The following is a 14,956-nucleotide window of genomic DNA, read 5'->3' as shown; positions in this document are numbered from 1 at the left end:
AACAGCCACTGTCCCTCAGCGGGTGTTTCAGGAATTGGAAGAATGTAGGACAGCAGTTACATCTTGCATATTTAGAAAAAGAGACATGCAGCGTCAGTTCTTCATCTTGACTGAATAATGCATTAGATGTGAAACTAGGTTGATTTATTAAATGTAGGATCATTTTTTGGCTATCAGAGCACTAATCAGATTTTGGCTCTTTTTTTTTTTTTTTTTTAATATTCAGTATCAGTCACAGTGGCTGCTTCTTACTTTTGTATTTTGTGGTCCAGTAAAAAGAATGTGCCTTCAAGTCAATTAAAAAATGAAAAACTTCATAGGTAGTAACAACTGTTGACATTTTATCTCTTTACCAAATCCAGTCCTAAACTGCTGCCATACTGAGGAGGGAAAGTCAGCAGTAGTGTTAAGTTGCTGCCTGGCTAAGTGCTCTGTGAAGAAGAACGCTGCTATGAGCAGCCAAGGGCCATTATGACTTAAATGCACACAAAGGTCATCTAAAGTTGCCTTAATCTTTCCCCCATTTTCCATAGTCTGTTTAACATTCACTACTGTTGACATTCATACTTTCTTTCACCTTCGCTGGGGCTTGATGTGACCTCACCAAGACAGAGCAGACCCTTAGCAGTGCAGCCAGTGAGAGCTCCTGTCTGATTGTTCAGGGATTAGCTATCTTTGCACACACAGAAGAGTGAGTCATTTAAGAAAAAAACAAAGGAAAGAAACAATAATCTTTTGACTGACAGAGCAGTCTAAGATTGCTAAGGAATTCAATGTATGAGTTTCTGAAAAGAACTCCAGCAAACTTTTAAACACATTCTCTCGCATTTTGCTGATCTTAAATAAATTCGTGTTTGTTTCCTTACTTTGCCAAGATAACAATATGTCAAATAAAAAACAAATATAGGCTTAGTAAGGAGAGACTTCATTTGAAAGGATTTTCTAAGTAGGGGAGGGCATTTCAATACAGAGAGGTCTCCGAATATTGATCTGTAAATATCTGAAAGGTTAAAGCATAGAGTGTTTTACTATTTTATGGAGGAATAACCAAGGCTACCCTAGTGGCTCAGAAGGTAAAGAATCTTCCTGTTAGGCTGGAGACTTGGGTTCAATTCCTGAGTCAGGAAGATTCCCTGGAGAAGAAAATGGCAAATTCACTCCAGTATACCCTGGAGAATTCTGTGGACAGAGGAGCCTAGTGGGCTACAGTCCCTGGCATCACAAAGAGTCAGACATGACTGAGTGACTAACACAATTAAGGCTACTAAGGACTGTGTGGTGGGGTAGATTGAAAGGATGGCATTATAGGATGCATGATTACAAGTTAAGTTGCTTCAGTCATGTCTGACTATTTGCAACCCCATGGACTGTAGCCCACCAGGCTCCTCTGTCGATGGGATTCTCCAAGCAAGAATACTGGAATGAGTTGCCATGCTCTCGTCCAGGGTATCTTCCAGGCACAGGGATCAAAACTGCATCTCTTATGTCTTCTGTATTGGAAGGCTGGTTCTTTATCACTAGTGCCACCTGGGAAACCCCAGCATTACAGAATAGTAGGCTAGAAAACATTTTGCCATAAGACCTGAATCTACCAAGGATGGGCTGTTTGCTGGCTCTGACTGAAGCTAATTCAGAGTTCCTCCTGGGGAAACAGAGGGGCTTAACAAGTATTTTGTTGATTGATTAACAGGGACAGTGAGGAAGTTATTGATTTATGAGGTTGCTGCTGCTGCTGCTAAGTCGCTTCAGTCATGTCCAACTCTGTGTGACCCCATAGACAGCAGCCGACCAGGCTCCGCCATCCCTAGAATTCTCTGGAGTGGGTTGCCATTTCCTTCTCCAATGCATACAAGTGGAAAGTGAAAGTGAAGTCACTCAGTCTTGTCTGACTCTTCAAGACCCCATGGACTGCAGCCTACCAGGCTCCTCTGTCCATGGGATTTTCCAGGCAAGAGTACTGGAGTGGGTTGCCATTAAGAATGGGAATTGGAGGGTCTGTGTCTGGCCTTGTCATTGGTAAGTAAACAAGAGAGATATCCAAGTTTTTAAAGGTTTTAAGTATCACCAACAACTTTTGAAAGTTACTATAACTTTAATATAAAGGAGATATGAATGAGTAATCTTTAATAAAAATAACATGCATTTTTAAATTGTAAATACTTAAATATGCATTTACTAGAAGTCAAGACGAAATACATGAGATTCTCACATCTGTACATAGAGTCAAGAGAATGGGATTGCTACCAAAAGTAGATTTAAATGGGTTTTTTCTTTGGTGATTTAAAGTCTGTGATTGACATGGCTATTAGTGACATGATTTTCTATAATTATCGATAAGTCCTGGTAATTTTCTCAAACAAATACACACACAGTAAGCAAACTTGCCTAAATGTAAAAGTTAGCTGCATTCCTGGATGATGCATTTCTACTGAAAGTGAATCACTTTAACAGCATCATCTTTTAGGACTTGAAATACCTCACTGGAATTCCATCACCTCCAATAGCTTTATTCATAGTGATGCTTACTAAGTCCCACTTGACTTCAAACTCCATGATGTCTGGCTATAAGGGAGTGACCACACCATCACAGTTGTCTGGGTCATGAAGATCTTTTTTGTATAGTTCTTCTATGTATTCTTGCCACCTTTTTATAATATTGTCTGCTTTTGTTAGATCTATACCATTTCTGTCCTTTATTGTGCCTATCTTAGCATGACATGTTCCCTTGGTATCTCTAATTTTCTTGAAGAGATTTTTAGTCATTGCCATTCTATTGTTTTCCTTTAGTGCTTTGCATTGAGCACAAAGGAAGACTTTCTTATCTCTCCTTGCTGTTCTTTGGAACTCTGCAGTAAGATGGGTATATCTTTCTTTTTCTCCTTTGCCTTTCCCTTCTCTTATTTTCTCAGGTATTTTTAAGATTTCCTCAGACAACCAGTTTGCTTTGTGCATTTCTTTTTTGGGGGATGGTCTTGATGACTGCCTCCTATACAATGTCACTAACCTCTCTCCATAGTTCTTCAGGCACTCTGTCTAACAGATCTAATCCCTTGAATCTCTTTGCCAGTTCTACTGTATAATCATAAGGGATTTGATTTAGGTCATACCTGATGATCTAGTGGATCTCCCTACTTTCTTCAATTTAAGTCTCAATTTGGCAGTAAGGAGTTAATGATCTAGCCACAGTTAGCTCCCAGTCATGTTTCTGCTGACTGTATAGAGCTTCTCCATCTTTGGAGGCAAAGAATATAATCAATCTGATTTCAGTGTTGACCGTTTGACGACGTCCACATGTAAAGTTGTCTCTTGTGTTGTTGAAAGAGGGTGCTTGCTGTTACCAGTGCATTCTCTTGGCAAAACTATATTAGCCTTTGCCCTGGTTCATTTTGTACTCCAAGGACAAGTTTGCCTGTTCCTCCAGGTATCTCTTGACTTCCTGCTTTTGCCTCCAAGTCCCTTATGATAAAAACCACATCTCTTTTTTTTGAGGGGGGAGGGGTGTTATTAGTTCCTAGAATGTATTGTAGGTCCTCATAAAACCATTCAACTTAAGCTTCTTCAGCATTACTGGTTGGAGCATTGACTTGGATTACTGTGATATTGACTGATTTGCCTTGGAAATAAACAGAAATTGTTCAGTCATCTTTGAGATTGCCCCCGAGAACTGCAGTTCAGAATCTTTTGTTGACTACGAGGGCTACTCCATTTCTTCTAAAGCATTCTTGCCCATAGTAGCAGATATAACAGTCATTTGAACTAAATTTACCCATTAAATGTCAATGTTCACTCTTGCCATTTCCTGTTTGACCACTTCTAATTTACCTTGATTCATGGACCTAACATTCCAGGTTCTGATGCAATATTGTTCAGAAAATTGGATTAAAGATTTGCTGAGCATGGCCCCACTTTCAGAACAAGACCCAGTTTCCCCCACAGTCAGTCTAACACATCAGGAAGCTTCCATAAGCCTCTTATACTTATTCATCAAAGGGCAGAAAAATGATAACCACAGTCACAGAAAACTAACTAAACTGATCACAGGGGCCACAGCTTTGTCTAGCTCAATGAAACTGAGCCATGCCATGTAGGGTCATTGTAGATGGATGAGCCATGGTAGAGAGTTCTGACAAAACGTTGTCCACTGGAGAAGGGAATGGCAAACCACTTCAGTATTCTTGCCTCAAGAACCCCATGAATAGTACAAAAAGGACATTTAAGTTTGACTTAAATCATGTCCCTTATGATTATGCAGTGGAAGTGATGAATAGATTCAATGGATTAGATCTTATAAATAGAGTGCTTGAAGAGCTATGGACAGAGGTTCATAACATTGTACAGGAGGCAAAGACCAAAACCATCCCAGTGAAAAGAAAAAATGAAACCAGAAAAGTGCTCATCTGAGGAAGCTTTACAAATTGCTGAGGAAAGGAGAGAAGCAAAAGTTAGGGGAGAAAAGAAAAGATACACACAATTGAAAGCAAAGTTTCAGAATACATCAAGGAGAGAAAAGAAGGCTTTCTTAAATGAACATTGAAAAGAAATACAGTAAAACAACAGAATGGCAAAGACTAGAGATTTCTTCAGAAAACTTAGAGATATCAAGGGAACATTTTATGCATGGATGGGCACAAAAAAGAACAGGAACACTAAGGGCCTAACTGAAGTAGAAGAGATTAAGAAGATGTGGCAAGAATACACAGAAGACCTATACAAAAAGTTCTTAATGACTCAGATAAGAAAGGTAGTGTTACTTGGATAAGCACAAAAATACAATCATAATGAATGACCAAATTATCAGATAGTGTGGACACGCACCTAGAGCCAGACATCCCTGAAATGTGAAGTCAAGTGGGCCTTAGGAAGCATCACTATAAAGCTATTGGAGGTGATGGAGATCCAGCTGAGCTATTTCAAATCCTAAAAGATGATGCCGTTAAAGTGCTGCACTCAATATGTCAACAAATTTGGAAAACTAAGCAGTGGCCAGAGGATTAGAAATGGTCGTTCTTATTCCAATCCCAAAGAAGAGCAATGTGAAAGAATGTTGAAACTATGATACCGTTGCACTCATTTCACATGCTAGCAAGGTTATGTTCCTTCAAGCTAGGCTTCAGCACTATGTGAATTGAGAACTTCCAGATGTATAAGCTGAGTCTAGAAAAGCCAGAAGAACAAGAGATCAAATGGCAAGTGTTCATTGGTTCATGGGGAAAGCAAGGGAATTCCAGGGGGAAAAAAAAAAAAAAGTCTACTCTGCTTCGATGACTAAGCTAAAGTCTTTGTGTGGATCACAGAAAATTGTGGAAAATACAAGTACCAGACCACCTTACCTCTCTCTTGAGAGACCTGTATGTGGGTTAAGAAGAAAAAAGTAGGACCCAAAATGGAACAACTGAGTGGTTCCTTGGGAAAGGAGTATGATCAGGCTGTGTATTGTCACCCTGCTAATTTAACTTATATACAGAGTGAAAGTGAAAGTGAAGTCACTCAGTCGTGTCTGACTCTTTGCGACCCCATGGACTGTAGCCTACCAGGCTCCTCTGTCCATGGGATTTTCCAGGCAATAGTACTGGAGTGGATTGCCATTTCCTTCTCCAGGGGATCTTCCCGATCCAGGGATTGAACCCGGGTCTCCCACATTGTAGACAGACACTTAACCGACTGAGCCACCAGGGAAGTCCTATATACAGAGTACATTATGTGAAATGCTGGTTTGGATGAACCATAGCCTTAATCAAGATTGCCAGGAGAAATATCAATAATCTCAGATATGCAGATGATACGACTCTGATGGCAGAAATGGAAGAAGAACTAAAAAAACTTTTAATGAAGAAGAAACAGGAGAGTCAAAAAGTTATCTTGAAACTCAAGATAAAAACAAAACAAAAGAAAAACAAACTAAGACCATTATCTGGTCGCATCACTTTATGGCAAAAAGTCAGGGATAAAGTGAAAGCAGTGACAGATTTTACTATCTTGGGCTCCAAAATCACTGTGGATGTTGACTGTAGCCACAAAATTAAAAGATTCTTGCTCCTTGGAAGAATAGCTCTGACAAATCTAGACAGTGTATTAAAAAGCGGAGACATCATTTTGCTGACAAAAGTCCATATAGACAAAGCATCAATTTTTCCAGTAGCCAAGTACAGATGTGAGATTTGGACAATAAAGAAGGCTTCAGTACTCTGACCACCTGATGCAGACAGCTGACACATTGGAAAAGACCCTGATGCTGGGAAAGAATGAAGCAGGAAGAGAAAGGAACAACAGAGAGGAAAATGGTTAGATAGTATTACGGACTCAATGGACAAGAATTTGTGCAAATCTGGGCAATAGTGGAGGACAGAAAAGCCTGGTGTGCTCCTTTCCATGGGATTGCAAATAGTCAGACATGACTTAGTGACTGAACAACAAAAGAAACAAATTTTATAAAATATTATATAAACGATAATAACTATGTTTACTATATATTTTGTCAGTTTACAATTTATTACAGTTTACAAAATTATTTCATGAACTCATCACCCTTGCCTTTTTGATTTCCAAATTCCCTTCTGTCTCAAAGGAAAGATTCTCTACTTTGTGGCCCCATCAGCCTTGGTCTCTTTCTGTTGATCACAGATTGGAGAATACAAAAGTAAGGGCAGGTACCTGAGAATTGTAGATGCCCTGAAAAAAATTTGTATAAATCAGATTCCCCTTTGTGGCAATTTGAAGTAAGAATATTAGAAGGGATTAGACAAATGGAAAAGAAAGAAAGAAACAAACAAACAAAAAAACAACAATTAAAAATAAGCAAAACCAAGTCCAGATTTCTGTTATATAGCTGAATCACAGTTACAGGCAGGACACTGAAAGTCCACAAATGTTGCTTAGGCTCCTAGGGCTTCCTTGAGTCTGGCAGCCTTCCTCAAGGTGAGTAAGCTCCAGCCTTGTCAACATTGAGTCCTTAAACTTATGTGGACTTCTCCTTTTTACCTTTAACAACACACTTTCTTAATTAGGTCTATTTCTGATGGATGCTTTATCCTTACAGCAAAACTATCCTAATTAAAATAAATGACTTGCCCAAGTTTGTATCCCAGTGTCTAGCAAAGTACCTTGCACACAGTAGGTAATCAGTAATAAATAAATAAATATTTTAAAAGAAAATACCTGTACCTAAAAAAGTTCTACGGTATTTTGTTTGAATTATCAATACTACCATTTGCTATATGTATATGTGTATGAAAAATACATATATGGAATAGAAACGTATTTTAAAAATGATTAGGATGAAAATTTTCTCCTTTCAAAATGGCTTTAAGTGGCATAATTTTCCCTAAAAACATATGAATTGACCTAAAAATCTTTTTCTTACTTTTAAAAAATATATACCATAAATTGCCCTGAGACAGCATTTGTATTCCAGTTTGAGTTGATAAAACCTTTGTAGTTCACTGGCATCTTCATTATGCATGGAATGCTACTGCATAAAATATATAGTGACTAGCAGAGCAGTAATGTATTACCTTGAAGCTCACATAGATTAGGAACTGATGGCTAGATAGAGAGATGGGATAAAATTCAGGCTGAGCAAACTTATTTTCAGTGGAGATTTCTTGACTTGAGAGAAGAAAAGTTTTATGACTATCAGGGCTCTTTTATAGTGAGGATCCTGCATTTGTCAAAAAGGCTGATGACCAACCTACTCCACTATTGACTTTAATAATGTGTGCATGTCTCTTTTCATTTCTCATGATGTTATTTTAAAATTTCGCTTTTATCATCATACACCTAAGCATATTTTATCACCTCAGTACTTCCCACAGTGTCTTGTTCCTAACTTATATCTGAAGTATTATATATTTGTTTATCAAATGATTCATATTCTAGTCCTGGTAATAGGCCAGTGAATGTAAATCTTCAATGAAATAATTTAAGGACAAAGTCACAAAACTAATTATTTATTAACAATGAGAACTATGCTCATATGAATTTGCTACAAATTCTGACTGGGGCTAGTTTTCTACCAATGTTAATTCTCTCTTTCCATTTATAATAGAAATCCTTAGTTTTAGGTGAGCACAAGGTTACCCAACGATTACTACACTTCTCAGCCTCACTTGGAGTTTGCTGTGTATGGAAGTTATGTGAATCACCTCTATGTTGTCCTCTTGAAAACGGATTTTGCCCTTTCTTCTCTCTCCTTGAGATATAGATCTGATAACAGGCATTGGAGCATCTTCTTCAGATCTAGAAATTGAAGCTGTGTATTGAGGATGGTGTGGCATCCCATGTGGTGCTAGTGGTAAAGAACCCGCCTGCCAATGCCAAAGACATAAGAGATGCAGTTTCTTTCCCTGGGTTTGGAGAATCTCTTGGAGAAGGGCACAGCAATCCACTCCAGTATTCTTGCTTTGAGAATCCTGTAGACAGAGGAGCCTGGTGGGCTACAGTCTATAGGGTTGCACAGAGTTGGACATGACTGAAGTGACTTAGCACACATACATACATTGAGAATGGCAATGCTGCCATCCTTCTGAAACACTTAAAGAGGGAGAAAGGATATTTTAAAGCTTCTATAATTTTTTGGTCTCTTTGTTATAGGCAGGTCAGGATATACCATAATGTTACATTCACAAGTTAAAATTCCACTTCCATTTTCTATCTCTATTCATGTCCTCAGTTTCTTATTATTGTCTTTCATCATCTCATCGGGGCTGTCTTCTCTTTTTCATAAGTTCTATGGTTCTCCCATTTTCTGAAGTTACTTATAAATCTTTTAAAATCAGCTCATAATCAGTATAGCTTATATATTCATCATCAGCCTTTAGCACATTGCTTGTCACACCCTATAATTCAATAAATTTGGCTTGAGTGAATGAGCACATAAACCTCCAAACAAGGGAACCCAAACAGAGAAGAGTAACATGGGGACTCTGAGATGGAGAGGGAGGAGCTGCCTCACTGAGAGGCTTCCCTGAGAACTAAAGTAGGGCAGACACCAGGAATCAAGGCTTGATTATTATGCATGTGAGCCTCAGGTTGTTTATTTTTCCTTAATTTTAATTTTTTAGTGCCAGCTGGCAGAGCCCACCCCTCCCCTACCAGCTGCCTGCCTGAGATGCTGGCCGGCTGCCAGCAGCTGTGCCTGTGGAAAGAGTCTCCCCCAGACACTCAAATGCAGGGCTCTGAATATCACTCCTTTAAGCTTTCTTGATAACTTTATGTTTCTTTTCTTTTCTTTTTTTTTTTAAACTTTTAATCCTTAAGTTAGTTATCCTTTGAATGGTCAACTTTCTTCAAGAATTAAGGTAGTTGTGGTTCTCTAAAGCTGTAGTTATTGCACTTTAGATTTTGTTTGCATTTCTTAGACCTAAATAACCAAAAATTAGTACTTCAGTTCAAGTAATTTTGTATTTCTTACTTCTCATTGCTTTTCTTGGTGAGTATTGTAGTTCAAGAAGTTCTTTTTTTATTCTTGGTGTAATTTGTATTTATATTTGTATCTATACTGAAGATGGTGACTGCAGCCATGAAATTAAAAGATGCTTACTCCTTGGAAGAAAAGTTATGACCAACCTAGATAGTATATTCAAAAGCAGAGACATTACTTTGAAGACTAAGTTCCATCTAGTCAAGACTATGGTTTTTCCTGTGGTCATGTATAGATGTGAGAGTTGGACTGTGAAGAAGGCTGAGCGATGAAGAATTGATGCTTTTGAACTGTGGTGTTGGAGAAGACTCTTGAGAATCCCTTGGACTGCAAGGAGATCCAATCAGTTCTTTCTGAAGGAGATCACCCCTGGGATTTCTTTGGAAGGAATAATGCTAAAGCTGAAGCTCCAGTACTTTGGCCACCTCATGCAAAGAGCTGACTCATTGGAAAAGACTCTGATGCTGGGAGGGATTGGGGGCAGGAAGAGAAGGGGACGACCCAGGATGAGATGGCTGGATGGCATCACAGACTCAATGGACGTGAGTCTGAGTGAACTCCGGGATATGGTGATGGACAGTGAGGCCTGGCGTGCTACAATTCATGGGATCACAAAGAGGCAGACACGACTGAGTGACTGAACTGAACTGAACTGATAGTTGTCACTTAATGGAATCAGTTTAGTGAGCTGTACAAGCTAAATTGGCAAACTCTATCTAGTTTCTACTGAATGTGTATCTAAATCATAGTTGGCTATCTTGTTAGTAGACTGAGTTAAAGGTTCAATGAGACAAGCAATAAATGCTGGAGAGGATGTGGAGAAAAGGGAACCCTCTTACACTGTTGGTGGGAATGCAAACTAGTACAGCCACTATGGAGAACAGTGTGGCAATTCCTTAAAATACTGGAAATTGAGCTGTCTTATGACCCGGCAATCACACTGCTGGGCATACACACTGAGGAAACCAGAATTGAAAGAAACATGTGTACCCCAATGTTCATCACAGCACTATTTATAATAGCCAGGACATGGAAGCAACCTAGATGTCAATCAGCAGATGAATGGATATGAAAGCTGTGGTACATATACAGAATGGAGTATTACTCAGCCATTAAAAAAGAATACATTTGAATCAGTTCTAATGAGGTGGATGAAACTGGAGCCTATTATACAGAGTGAAGTAAGCCAGAAAGAAAAACACCAATACAATATACCAACACATATATAAGGAATTTAGAAAGATGGTAATGATAACCCTGTATGCAAGACAGCAAAAGAGACACAGATGTATAGAACAGACTTTTGGACTCTGTGGGAGAGGGAGAGAGTGGGATAATTTGGTAGAATGGCATTGAAACATATATACTATCATGTAAGAAATGAATCACCAGTCTAGGTTCGATACAGGATGCTTGGGGCTGGTGCACTGGGATGACCAGAGAGATGATATGGGGAGAGAGGTGGGAGGGGGGTTCAGGATTTGGAACTCATGTACACCCTTGGTGGATTCATGTCAATGTATGGCAAAACCAATACAGTATTGTGCCGGGGTCCAGCCACGGTGGATTCAGGGTAATTCAAAGGTGGGGACGGAATTGGCGTCCTGGAAAAAACATTTAATTACAGATATAGAGGGAGATTAGAAACAGATAGTGTAGTAGGAGAATTAATGGAGAAAAGGAGGCTGAATAATTGGTTTATGTGGAATACTAGTCACTATCTACGAAGGCCACAGGCGTATTTCTGTTCTCCTGAGGGAGAGGAGGCACTGAGGCCTCCGTGGTCGGATCTTAGAAGCCTGGGCAAAGTCAGTAGGCCTGGTGCATACCCTCATACCAGATGGGAATTCAGCCAGGAAAACGGGGAGCAAGAAAGAAATGACACGGGGGAATCAGTCTTTCCAGAAACTGATCTGATTTCTTTATTTTTCAGGTTTGTTTATATACCTTTTTGTTATACATAGGGATGAATATAGAGTCACATGGGGGTCAGCAGACCTGACCCTTGTCACAATCAGGTGCTTCATATAAAATTATACAAAGGTCTTAAGGGTTTTTACATCATCTTCTAGGCATGAGGTCTGCTGACATTTTATGGCCCTTTCTGATACCGGTCAGTTAACCAGAAAACTTATTTTTCCAGGGGTGATTTTTTTCTTAAATCAGGTGCCACCCTCCAAATAAAGTTGCATTCCTATAGGGTGAGGGTGTAGTGAGCTACAATCAAGAAAGGAATTTACTTAACCTAAGGTTTAACATGATTAATCTTAAAGGTTAATACTTATTTCTCCTATATGCTAGTTATATTCATTATAAGGGCAGGAATATGGAGATTTAGCAGCAAATATTGGCTCAACAAATGTAAACCCTTCACCAATGTTCCCCTTAAGATCTATTTTGTCTTAAGATAGTGATAAAGTTACATTTTTACATAGCATAGTGATTTATAACAAAGTACAGTGATCTGTAGCAAAAGAGAAAATTATTTAACTCAAAAAGTCTAGTATTGCTAACATCAAAAAAACTACTACATTTCCTTTTCTATATTCCAAATACATTGATTAATATATTCGCAAGTGCCTAAGGATATGGAGGCCTGATGGCAATCATTGACTCATCAATGAAAAAAGCCCTATGCTAATACTCCAAACTCTCTGTGCTGTTTATGGTTGAGAGGTTGTCACACAAGCTAGTCTGTCAGCAGAGAGGTTTGACCTGAGACACCCTTGTCACATCCAGGGCAGGGAATTAACAGTAATTATTGGCATGACAAATGAAAAAACCCTTCACCAATATAATTCCTAATCAACTCACTAATACTATACTAATGATCTTCTAACTTCTCAAAAAGTCTGTATTTAGAAAGTTTTAAAACATCCCATGCCTCTCACAGTTGGGAGGCTGTAAACAATCACATGTGGCCAGACGAACCTGATCAGGCAGGCCAGAGAACCTTCAGAGTTCATAAGTTGAAACACTCTTGTCACGCCCAAGAATTTTTATTAACTTGGAGCTGTAAGTTAACTCCTTCTCTGAGAGAAATGGTTATCGGGGAGAGCCCCCGGTGAAGTACTCTGGTTCTGGGGGTAGATGCTCTGGAACAGGGGGTTTCCTGAGGCTTGATCACGCCTTTGCGTATGCCAAGCTTCCTTCCTCATGACCTTTGCCATGGGCGGAGTTCCTCACGCTGGCCCCTGGCAGTATTGTAAAGTAAAATAAAAATAAATAAATAAATAATGGGAAAAAAAAAAAAAAGTTCAGTGAGATAGTGAACTAACCCAACCTTTCACTTCTAGGGGATGTCCCTTGCATATTGAAGGCTCATTAACAGAGATTTTGCTCTGAGATTGACCACAGTGTACTTGTTCTAACAGGTTTTCTTACTTTGAGACATGGTAAAGATCTATTACAAATCCAACTAACATTTAATTTTTAAATTATTATCTGTATTTGTTTCTAATATACTCAGGAAGTACACATAGTTCCCATCTGTTCAAATATTGATTCTGATATATGATTTAGTAAATTCAAGAATGGTTGGTTTGCATACTAAACTTCACAAGTGACTCATAGTATGTTACATTTATATTGTCATTTAGAGTTCCTCAAAGTCTTTCCATGAATGCTGTGAACAAACTAGGGAAACAAAACCATGGTTAATTCATCATAATATCCTTAGTATCAAACCCAATGCTAGCTCATGAAAGGTATATATAACAGGGATTTAATGAACTCATTAGAGTCTCTCAGCAAATCAAAAATACTATGATAATTTTAACATGTTCACAAATTATTTGGTACTCTTTTATTAGTTTCTGATTATTGCCATATGACAAATTACCACAAAGTTAATGGCTTAAAACTACACAAATTTATTGTCTTATAGTTCTCAGTCAGTCTGTTCAGTTGCTCAGTCATCTTCAATTCTTTGTGACCCCATAGACTGCAGCACATCAGGCTTCCCTGTTTATCAACAACACCCGGAGCTTATTAAACTCATGTTCATTGAATCGGTGATGCCATCCAACCATCTCATTCTCTGTTGTCCCTTTCTCTCCTGCCTTCAATCTCTCTCAGCATCAGGGTCTTTTCAGGTGAGTCAGTTCTTCATCAGGTGGCCAAAGTATAGAGGTTTCAAATTTAGCATCAGTACTTCCAATAAATATTCAGGATTGATTACCTTTAGGATGGACTGATTGGATCTCCTTGCTGTTCAAGGGACGCTCAAGGGTTTTCTCTAACACCACAGCTCAAAGGCATCAGTTCTTAGGTGCTCAGCTTTCTTTATAGTCCAACTCTCACATCCATGTATGACTACTGGAAAAACCATAGATTTGACTAGATGGGCCTTTGTTGGCAAAGTAATGTCTCTGCTTTTGAATATGATATCTATGTTGCTCATAACTTTTCTTCCAAGGAGCAAGTATCTTTTAATTTCATGGCTGCAATCACCATCTGCAGTGATTTGGGAGATCCCCAAAATAAAGTCTGTCACAGTTTCCATTGTTTCCCCATCTATTTCCCATGAAGTGATGGGACCGGATGCCATGATCTTCGTTTTCTGAATGTTGAGTTTTAAGCTAACTTTTTCACTGTCCTCTTTCACTTTCATCAAGAGGCTTTTTAGTTCCTCTTCACTTTCTGCCATAAGGGTGGTGACATCTTCATATATGAGGTTGTTGACATTTCTCCCTGCAATCTTGATTCTAGCTTGTGTTTAATCCAGTCCAGAATTTCACATGATGTGCTCTGCATATAAGTTATATAAGCAGGATGACAATATACAGCCTTGACGTACTCCTTTTCCTACTTGGAACCAGTCTGTTGTTCCATATCCAGTTCTAACTGTTGCTTCCTGACCTGCATACAGATTTCTCAAAAGGCAGGGCAGGTGGTCTGGTCTTCCCATCTCTTTAGGAATCTTCCACAGTTTGTAATAAAGAAGAAGTAGATGTTTTTCAGAAACTCTCTTGCTTTTTTGATGATCCAACGGATGTTGGCAATTTATTTCTGGTTCCTCTGCTTTTTCTAAATCCAGCTTGAACATCTGGAATTTCATGGTTAATGTACTGTTGAAGCCTGGCTTGGAGAATTTTGAGCATTACTTTGCTAGCCTGTGAAATGAATGCAATTTTGTGGTAGTTTTAGCATTCTTTTGCATTGCCTTTCTTTGGGATTGAAATGGAAAATGACCTTTTCCAGTCTTTGGCCAATGCTGAGTTTTCCAAATTTGCTGTCACATTGAGTGCAGCACTTTCACGGCATCATCTTTAAGGATTTGAAATAGCTCAACTGGAATTCCATCATCTCCACTAGCTTTGTTCATCGTGATGCTTCCTAAGGCACACTTGACTTTGATCAAACTGTCGTTGTTATCTGGGTCATGAAAATCGTTTTTGTATAGTTCTTCAGTGTATTCTTGCCATCTCTCCTTAATACCTTTTGCTTCTGCTAGGTACATGCCATTTCTGTCCTTTATTGCACACATCTTTGCATGAAATGTTCCTTTGGTATCTCTAATTTTCTTGAAGACATCTC

The sequence above is a fragment of the Ovis canadensis genome, chromosome 10, assembly GCF_042477335.2.
Source record: "Ovis canadensis isolate MfBH-ARS-UI-01 breed Bighorn chromosome 10, ARS-UI_OviCan_v2, whole genome shotgun sequence".
Lineage (NCBI taxonomy): Eukaryota > Metazoa > Chordata > Mammalia > Artiodactyla > Bovidae > Ovis > Ovis canadensis.
This window is presented reverse-complemented; position numbering follows the sequence as displayed.